This window comes from Chionomys nivalis, chromosome 13 (assembly GCF_950005125.1).
Source record: "Chionomys nivalis chromosome 13, mChiNiv1.1, whole genome shotgun sequence".
NCBI classification, from domain to species: Eukaryota; Metazoa; Chordata; class Mammalia; order Rodentia; family Cricetidae; genus Chionomys; species Chionomys nivalis.
Genome location: NC_080098.1, coordinates 41,441,451 through 41,451,645, shown reverse-complemented (window position 1 = coordinate 41,451,645; position 10,195 = coordinate 41,441,451). Strand labels below are relative to the sequence as shown.

Sequence of the window (10,195 nt, the reverse complement as noted above, 5' to 3'; positions counted from 1 at the left end):
CTTGAAACGAGATAGTCATCTGAGAGAAAGGATCCTCGTTTGAGAAAATGCCTCCATAGGACTGGGCTGTAGGCAAGACAGTAGGGCATTTTCTTAATCAGTGATTGATGGGGGAAGACCCAGCCCATTGTGGGTGGTGCCATCCCTAGGCTGGTAGTCCCGGGTTCTGTAAGAAAGTCAGCGGAGCTAGCCATAAGGAGCAAGTCAGTAAGCAGCACCTCTCCATGGCCTCTGTATCAGCTCCTGTCTCCAAGTTCCTGACCTGTTTGAGTTCCTGTCCTGACTTCCTTAAGTGATGGATTATGATGGGAAGTGTATGTAAGCCAAATGAACCCCTTTCCTCCTCAGTTTGCTTTTGGTCATGGTGTTTTATCACAGCAATAGTAACCCTAAAATGGATACTGAGTACATTTCATGATGTTCAAAAGCAAAATTAATTTATTTGTAGTTGTATTGAAATCTCTTCCAAAACATGAACACTGTTGTCAAATATAATTGTTATTACAGTAACAGAAACTTATTGCCTACGATGTCCGACTGGTAGCTCTTATACGCCCCATGGAGGTATTTATTGCCCCTTTGGAGGGTAGGATTTAAACAAAAATATGCATAACTAGGCAATCTGGCCAAGGTGTGGTCTCTCTTGCAAGGTCAGTCACTACTGTGATTAGCTGTAGAATATTTCTCTAGGAGGCAAGTTCCTCCTCTGAATACTCCCAGGGCTTCAACCACTTCTTCTCCTAGCAGGAAATTACTTAGGGGCCATTCTTTCAATAGTCTGATAGCCAAAGAGAAAGCACAAATGTCTCTTTAGAATACATCAATTCCTGCCAGTTAGGATGGTTATAGCTGTGTTAACAAAATCAGTAGCGTTCTCAGGGTTGTAATTTAGAAAAAGCGGCACTGGAGAGAAAGATACTGTGAGACAGAGTTCATGTGGAGGGGTTTTTATTAGGGGAAAGGGGACATAAAAGGCAGAGGTAGGCGGATTTCTTTGAGTTCAAAGCTAGTCTGGTCTACAGCCTAAGTTCAAGGACATTCAGGGCTACACAGAGAAACTCTGTCTTGAAAAACCAACCAAACAAACAAAATTACATTTCTCATTTTTAAAAAAATCATTACTCTCAGAAATAATACAAATTCACATTTTTAAAAAATCAACATTAGCTGCTGGGCAGTGGTGGCACACGCCGTTAATCACAGTACTCAGGAGGCAGAGTTCGAGGCTATTCTGGTCTGCAGAGCGAGTTCTAGGACAGGCTCGAAAGCTACAGAGAAACCAAGTCTCGAAAAACAAAACAAACAAAATCTACCTTAGCTGGGTGTGGTGGTCCGTGTCTTTAATCCCAGGAGACAGAGGCGATGGATCTCTTTGACTTTGGAACCAGCCTGGCCTACCTACCAAATTTCAGGCTAAAAAAGTCCTTGTAGTCAGAACCTAAAACAAATAAAAGTCAACATTTTCAAGCCCGGTGTGATGTCAAATTGCTCTGATCCTACTACTTGGAAGGTGGAGGCTAGGATCCAGAGTTCTAGGTTATCCTCAGCCACATACTCAGGGTAAAACCAATCTGAGCTACAGGAGGCCTGGTCTAAAAGAAGGAAGAAGGAGGAGGAGGAGAAGAAAGAGAAAGAAAAAACAAGTATTTTAAAATAAATATAAAATTATTTTTCTTAAAAGACTATTTTTTAATTACGTACATATGTGCATGTGTGTGCACGAGTGGGGGCATCGACAGAATGGCTGATCTCCCCGAAGCTGTGGAGTTACAGGCAGTTTGAGCCAGCGTGGGTCCTCTGAAAAGGCCGAAGGTGCTTGGACAGGTTGAACAGCTATTAAGCTCAGCAGTTGTTTACTCTTTTTTTTTTCTTTTTTTTCTTTTTTTTTTTTTTTCTTTTTAAACTGCTAGGTAAGGGTCCTCAAGAATCTTTCAAGTTCCAGTTTTGCCTTAAATCTCCTAGGCTCCTCTTTCTGCCTGGAGCAAATGTTTCCATTTGGAGGGAATGCTGCATGTTCTGAGGAACATGCCCAAAACAGTGGGTCTGTGTGTTTTGAAGTCAGCAAAACCCTGTCTTAAAAAAAAAAAAAAAAAAGCAGGTGGTATACATTAACATCACAACCCCGGGCCGGGAGTGCACATCTTTGTTTAAGCTCCTAGAACTACCTGGGCTGTCTTTGCAGGGTCAGTGCAAACAGTCCCCGGATGCTCCGACCCGAGGACCGCCGTTTAGTGTTGGCGCCCCTCATTCTGAAAGGTGGCCCATGTTGTGCATGAAGTTTGCAAGTGTGTAATGAAGTATTCACACTTGCGTATGTGAGGCCCTTCAAAATACGAAATAAAAGCAGGAAGCGAGTGACGTGTGGCCTTTGCGATTTCCTTCGTTGCCTCGGGCTTGATTAAACTTACTTAGCCCAAACAAGCACTTTTATCTGGATGGAAAGCTGCATTATACTTTTTAAATTACTTGAATGCACACAAGATATAAAAATGGAAGATAGGAACCAAATGGAGGATCAACGAAGGGGAAGTTGCCGTGGGAGGAGTGGGGGAAAGGAAAAAGTTTCCGATTTCCCACTGCGGATTGATTTCTTCCCTCTCTCGTATTTCCTAGTCCCTGCCTGCTCCCAGACTGTCCTCTCTGCTCTCTGTATCCAGGCATTTTTGCCACACTGTGTTTTGGATTGAAGCGCCTCGGTATAAAATGCGAGAACCAGTGAACAGGCTTTTTTGACTCCCTTGGTCTTGGCTTCTGTTCCTGTGGATTGGAATTGACAGAGGACACAAACCAGACTCGGGGGAAAAAAAAGCACTCTGAACACTACTTTAAAAAGTGGAGGTGCCGGGGATTGAACCCGGGGCCTCGTGCATGCTAAGCACGCGCTCTACCACTGAGCTACACCCCCTCGCGGACAAACATTCTCGAAATACTCTTATGACTGGCTAGTGCCATTCCAACCGGCAGGTGTCCTGCAACTAATTTATAATGCATACTGAGCACCGCGTCTCGGATGCTGTGTGGAATACAAGCTAGAAGAAGAAAAGATAAGGTGACCTGCAAAGTCTGGATCTCGACCAGGGAACCTTCTATGATCTGTCACCTAGGATGGATCGCAGGTATTCTGCCAGGCTGCTCCAGAGAGGGGTTTGAATGGAGATTTCTGCTGTGGAAGGTGGCAGACACGGCAGTGTGGTGACAGAAGGTGAAGAGAACAAAGCAGGCTGGGAGAAAAGCGTACTCGGCTGCAGACTGGCCGGCAGGGGGGTGCGGGCTCGTGTAGACCCTGGGAAGCAGCAGGCGCCAGTGCACGGGGCCCACTACCCACCCCACTCACGGCGTGGACACTACTTCTTCCTCCCCCCCCCCCACACCCCATGAAGTCTCCATCAAGAAAAAGACGCAGAATGGAAGTCTGCACAACCCTTCATGCTCCGCAGAGTCAGGGTCCTTTGGTGCAAGCGCAAGCACTCTCTACCTCTCTCTCAGCCTTGGTACAACAGTAAAAATGGGGCCAGCTTATATTATAAAAGAAAATACACTGGATCAGCAGACAAGCCCCATACTGGGTAGTCCAGCAGTAGCTAGCTGCATGCTCAAAAGACCAGTAGTTGTTTAGATCATGAAAGCTGGGAGTTCCCAAATGTCGCTGGTTTTGAGTCCATGTTGGAAGTTGAAGTCTGGTGGCACCAGTAGACAGCAGCGGTAGCGATAGTGCCACTCCCTCAAGGGGAATCTGAGGAGGCAGGTGCTCGCTGCTTTTTCCTTGGACCTCTATATCTTGTGCTGCTCTTTAGGAAGATCCATGTTGAGGGTATATCTTCCACCCTCAATTAATCCAGAGGCGTGTCTCCTATGTGGCCAAGCATTCCTGCTGACGATTAAGAGCGACCACACAATGTAGGAGGAAGAATGGAGACTGGGTCCTTAGAGCTCAAGACAGGAACGACAGATTTCATCAAGCCCCAGGTCTCCATTGTTCCCGCGCTTTCTCCAAGAATTAGAAGACCGGCTTTCTAAAGCGTGGAATCAGAAAGCTGGTCCTTCTAGTCCGTCTCTCGCCGAACACTTGGGGTCACTAGGAAGATTTGGGACCAGAGTCTCTGCGTCAGTTGATCTGGGTGGGCCATAAAATCTTGCAGTGCTAGCAAGTTTCCGGTGGTGAGAAACTAAAATGTCCAAGCATCAAGTAGGAACATGGAAGAAAGTAAGGAAACTTCACTATATTCCAGAACCGCTCCAAGAAGAGCGATCCTTTCATAGGAAGTGGGTTGCCAGGCAGTAGCGAAGTCTCTCCCAGCGCACCTTGGGGAAGCAGATCTGAGATCGGTATCAGTCAGGCAGAAGCCTGACTGAGACTTACTGCTTGGTTATGTACATCTCTAGATGCCCGTCCCCAGCTCTTCTGTGACTGGGTAAGACAGTGCAAATGCAAGACCTCCATCTTGTATTCTTGCTGGGGCCATTTTAGGTTTAACTAGAATTTAAACTCTTTGATGGAGAAGTCCATGGAAAATACCCAACTCTTTTCAGAACCGTGCTCCGGATGTCCTAGCTAACTTAGCTTCTGTCAAACCTCCTGCTTGTTCAAACCTTCCTCTCCAGTTAACTGATTATCTTAGCTTCTACCAAACTTCTTGCTAACATAAAGTCACCCCAACCTCCTTAAGTTGCCAACAAAATGCCAGGATAGGGTGTCGGCCTTCAAAAATCCTGTGTTTTGGACACTCTAGGCTACACATAGGTCTCTAAATACCTGGGTGTAGTCCCAGCCAGCTGGAATAAAGACTTCCAGATGGCTCTAAGATACCCTCCTCCCCATAGATTATGCAATTGCACCAGACTGTGAGATTGAGCAGTGGGATGAAGCAGCCACCACTGCATTCGAATAAGAACAATGATACTCTTATATCTGTAATGGTTCCAGGACATAATAAGTACCTTGGTGACCAGGCAACTGTGTGCACTGTGAAGAATGACTAAGTCTTTGGTGATGAGAGCATTCCGGTAGTGATTTGAAGTGAACGGATGACTTAGAGTAAAAGAATCCTCCTCCCTAAGGTAGGAGCTGAGACCCTAAGGACCTGAATGGGAAGTAACCTGCCAAAACCAAGCTCCAAAAAGAAAGAAAGAAAAGAATGGATTCCCCAAGACAGAGGGCAACCAACTCCTCTGACTGATCCAGACTCACCCACGCCACCTCCGCGCCCCAACAAGATTTAGTACTCTCTGGACTGACTAAGGAGAGACTGGACAACGAGAAAGAGCCCTTTGAGATTTAAACTAACTCCATATCCTCTCTCCCTACGCACAGATTTCCCTTTCTTTCCTTCTTGGCATGGTTTCTTCTTGCCGTGGGTTCCTCAGAGAACCTGGGAGACTTTAGATCAGATTTGGTGGAAAGAAGGGAAACAGCCTCTTAGTACGGTAAAGTCCAATCCTGCTTTGGACCTGTAGGTCCTGAGACAATTGCTTTTCTAACTGTGCCAGGCAATGCTACTAAAGCTTTAAATCAGGATTAAGTATTTTTTAACAAGTTGGTTTCTAAGGGATTTAGTCAACACAGAGGGTCACAATGTGTCTGCACTCAATTCATGCCATGCTTGAGTGGGACAAAATGGTATCAAGGTCGTGTTCTTCTTCCCACAGTGTCCGTGTGCCCCCAGGGAACAGCGCCACCTATGGGGATTGAGCGCACCTCCCCATTCCTTCCACTGCATAGGATTCCTTTCCAGCTAAGAGTTTATACCTAGGAACCAAGGGAAGATCAAGTAAGATTCAGGTGACACAGTTTGGTGGTTCCAGTTGCAATTTATGAAAAGACATATGAACTCCCATTCACTGGGTTGAGACCAGTGGATTGTTTCTTCTGTTCTTTATTATTTAGGGCCTGTATGCTGGAGGATTATATCTCTTATATCCATGTTAAACTAACCTGGATGTTTATTTGAAAAAAAAAGAAAAAGGTAATTGCCTATAACTAATCTGTGAGGTGTGTGGATGCCACAGGGACTTGTTCCTGATGGAGGTTGGGCTCATTTCATCATGACACTAAGCTCACAATAAGCAAAAGACAAGAATATGGCTTGATGCCATGTTGGCTGGTGACCTCATCAAGATGTAGGCAACCATGTCACTTGGGTCACCCGTCATGGCTAGTTACATCATCAAGATGGTGAAGACAGGGATTTCACTACCATCTTGGTTCATGAAACTGTGTCGTATGAAACAGAATGGTGGAGCCCTTAATGGAATCACTGCACCCCTAGAATTTTCTACACCACAGGCATTCAGTCGCATGCCCCAATCCTCTTCTTCTTTTGGGTTTTTACCTTCTTGGATGGAATCATGGCAGTATCAGATGCAGAGACCCCTACAACAGAGGCTCTCATGCCAGGTGATAAACTCAACACATTTTTATAATGAACTACAGAAATCATACCAGACCTCTGGGGTGGATTTTTGTTTTAACACTGACAACTGTTTTGCCTGATGTATTTAATGGTTATAAGAGGAGACTTGGAGTTTTCCCAGCCATGCGCCGCCAGTACTAGCCATCTGCCAGTGGGAGCTAATGAGTTGAGATGGCTTGACTGGAAAGCTTGTGGGAATTTGCAGTGACCCAGGGAAAAGGCAGGAAGACACATGGCAACCAAGACCCATAGGACAGATTATCAGTTTCTAGAGACACTGTTGCTGAGTGAAGGATGTAAAAACGGGACTTTTCTTTGTGAAGGGTTTCCATATGAAGAAGATGACTGGATGAGGTCAGGCACAGTCGAGCACACCTTTCATTCCAGCAGCTGCCAGGCAGAGGCAGGCAGGTCTCTGTGAGTTAGAGGCCAGCTAGATTTACAGAGTGAGTTTCATACTTACCAGGACTATGGTAAGACCCTGCCTATAAATAAATAAATAAATAAATAAATAAATAAATAAATAAATGCTAGATGATTTATTATAATGGAAAAGAAAGCTGGAAAGCAAGCAAGATTTGCAGGTCTACAGAAACTATATCTAAGGAAAGCAAGAGATGAGAGTTCTGTATATGAAATGTCTACTTAAAGAGTCATTGGTCTACAGAGGGCCTTAAAGCAGAACAGGCTGCGTTGGGAGAGAATGGAGGAAAGCTGGCAGGCTGACCAGTCCAGCTGACACTCAGGCCTAGGACCGAAGCTGTGGGTTGACCCACACCCCAACATCCATCTCATCTATGGACTGTTAAAACATGAGAAGGGGATGAACCCACTATCTCAAACTGCAGGATCTCCATGACACAGGACAACGGCAGAAGTCTGGGGCAGCTGGTATGAGAGCCTGTTGTCAATGGTGTGACAGAAGATAGAGGCCTTGAACCAGAACTCAGGGCAATGAGCATTGGCAAATGAAGATGAAAGGACTGAATGTGTGTGCAACTCAGCGGGCCACATCACAGCTTCCACAATGAAATTTTTTTCTTTCTTCTTTCTTGTTCTACTTCGTTTGTTTGTTTGGTTTGGTTTGGTTTGGTTTGGTTTGGGTTTTTTTTTTTAATTTTGTTTTGTAGTGGTAGGTTGCAAGGGTGAAGTGCAGATGGGATGGGGAGATCGTGGGATCGGACACATGATGTGAAAACCACAAAGAATAAAGGTTAATAAAATAAGGAAAAAGAACTTAAGTGACATAAAAAAGAGTCATTGGTCTGATCTGTGTAGTAATTACAAGGATTGACTTAAAGAACAAAAATGTATGCATTTAAATAGATCTTAATCTATTTAAAAGTGCTCATTTCTTGTCCAAGATTTATCAAAATGTTACACAGTAATTAAAAGTACCGGACTGGTGTAGGTGACTTTCCAGGTGTTCAGTAATCGTACTTGGAGACTATACTGTTAAGTCAGAGGAATTACAAAGGGAACAACAATATTACTTGCAGTCAACTAGGTCTGGGGAAACTATAGCGAGACACCTGTTACCTTGTTCAGGGAGGTCATAGGGACCCCACCCAGTGAGCTGTAGCCAGTGCCCAGTCTACAAAGAGCAAGGTCTACATACAGGGAAAATTTCAGTGCAAAGCCATAGTCAAGTGAGGCCTTTGACCTCTCCTCACACAGATGGAACAACTGGCCAAAGAAAGACTAGAGGAGCCAACGTTTCCTCTAGACAAGTGACCTTCACGTGGCCTTGATAGTACCCCCAAAAAGTGATTAATTTGGCGACCTTGCGTGGTCTTAAACACCAAACAGGAAAGTATAACCAAAGATTAAAATGATTGGTATGTTTCCTTAACAGTCCAAGGGATTGCACTCCCTGGACATAGACTTAAAGCCAGAGACTTATCCAGACAGCTATTTTTCATTAATGACGTTCTTCTTGATAAGAAAAATGTTGCCCAGGTATAAGACCTTGGTTCATTTCTGTACCTACCTGCAGCCAAGATAGACAGACTCCCAATTGTTTGATCCCAAAAATTAAATAATGGCTAAATGTATTCTCTATCTAGGAGCCATTCGGAAGGGACATCACTCTGATTCTCACTTTAACAGCTGTCAAAGTGCCTAAAAACAGATGTTCAGTTCTTCACTCTGGAGAGCTGTCTTGCAGGCCAAAGGGAAACGAGGACCCAGTAGATGGGCGCTCTTGTGAGCCCACCAAGAGATTCTAATGGACTTTGTGTTATGCCCAGATCATGAAGTCCACCCAAAACCAACAGGAGACTGAGTCCTGTATGTAAAATTATTCTTACACAAGTTTGCAAACTCTGGCTCTCTGTGTCCAACGTATTGGAGTGAACAGAGAGCCCTCAAGCTCAGTTAGGGTTGGGTTTTTATAGTAGCAAAGGTGGGGGTGAGGGATTTCTAAGGTTCAGGATCCCTGATTGGCAGACATTTGTCTAGGGGTGTCCTGGTGAAAAGCGATGGGCATGTGCTGGCAGGGGATCCTATCTACAATGGTTGGAACATTAGGAATTTCCTTTGGATGGTCTGTTTCTGGGGGGTGCCTGGGTGGTCTCAGTTTGTGGTCTTTCTGGAACCAGGCATTGCCTCGGGGTAAACTACTAAGACTCAGGCCTCTATTGAGCTTGTCGCGGCTGGGTCCTACTTTTCCGCCTTCACAAGTACCAGTAACAGGTCCCAGTCATGGGTCCTGCTTGCCCATGGGTTTAAGGAGATATTATTGGAACCTAAGAACCATTAGCTATCAGATTTTTCCAGGGCAGTGACCAGTCTACCAGGCCCTGTAGCTCCGATCTCTTGAGTACAACCAAATTGTAACTATAATCCTGAATGTCCTCTTTGGTTCTGTGATTCTACATAAAGAACCAAGCTGTCTTTTTTATTGTAGAACCATTTTAGTTCAATGAATTCATTAATTGACAACTCTGGGCCTACTTTTTATTTTTGGTTATGTTAATGGGCACAATAAGTAGCCATTTTTGTCCCCCATGCCAGGGAGTTCCCTTTTGTCTCAGCATTTTAACCTATTTTGGGCAGGGAGCATGAGATGAAGTGTTCATTTCTGAAACTACTTTGAATTAACATTAGAGTATTGCTATTAGGGCCCAAGTAGGCTGAAAGGCTAGCCAAAGGTGAGGATGGAATTCAGGCAATGGGGAACTCATCAGAAGCATCTGGTTCTCAGACTCTGTTGAAGAGACAGGGAGAATTCACATCAGCTGGACTGGTCCTCCTCAGCTTTCAGCAAGTTCAGGGTTTGCAGTCGTTTGGAGCAGGTTGTAGTCAGCAACTGATGCTTAGATGTATCTGCCCGTCAAATGGAAACCTATTGAGTAAGTTTAAACTGGGACCAGAAGTTACAATTTATGTACTCAAAGAAAATTAACCCATTTGAAACTTTTAGCCCCATATTGAAATCCATATCATAGAAAAAAAGCAAACAAAATAGAACAAGAAAAAAGAAAAGAAGCTTGTTTAGAGTCTAACTGAAATTGCCCTCACCAAATAATCCCCAGTCACGTAACAATTTAAGGTTACTAGAGATTTCAGAAAGTTAGCATATGTTGGTTGAATTTTAAGGAAGAATTAAAATGTATTAATAAAGAGGGAGGGAATTATGAGACACATTTTTTTTTTCTATGAAAGTAGGCTAGTCTACAAAGGATCAGTAGTTTGTAAACCTCCTCTCTCTTGAGAAACTCCGTACAGCATCTGTCTGTCTGCTCGCCTTTGGACATTCCGAAGACTCGACTCTGTGACATCCT

The 10,195-nt window shown here is 44.4% G+C and overlaps 1 non-coding gene across 1 annotated transcript; it reads right to left on the bottom strand.

Annotated features, from left to right (window-relative positions):
* Positions 1 to 2,833: 2,833 nt before the first annotated feature.
* Trnaa-agc (transfer RNA alanine (anticodon AGC)) lies at positions 2,834 to 2,905 on the bottom strand. The gene has a single exon. It is a non-coding gene; the product is annotated as a tRNA-Ala (tRNA).
* Positions 2,906 to 10,195: the final 7,290 nt, after the last annotated feature.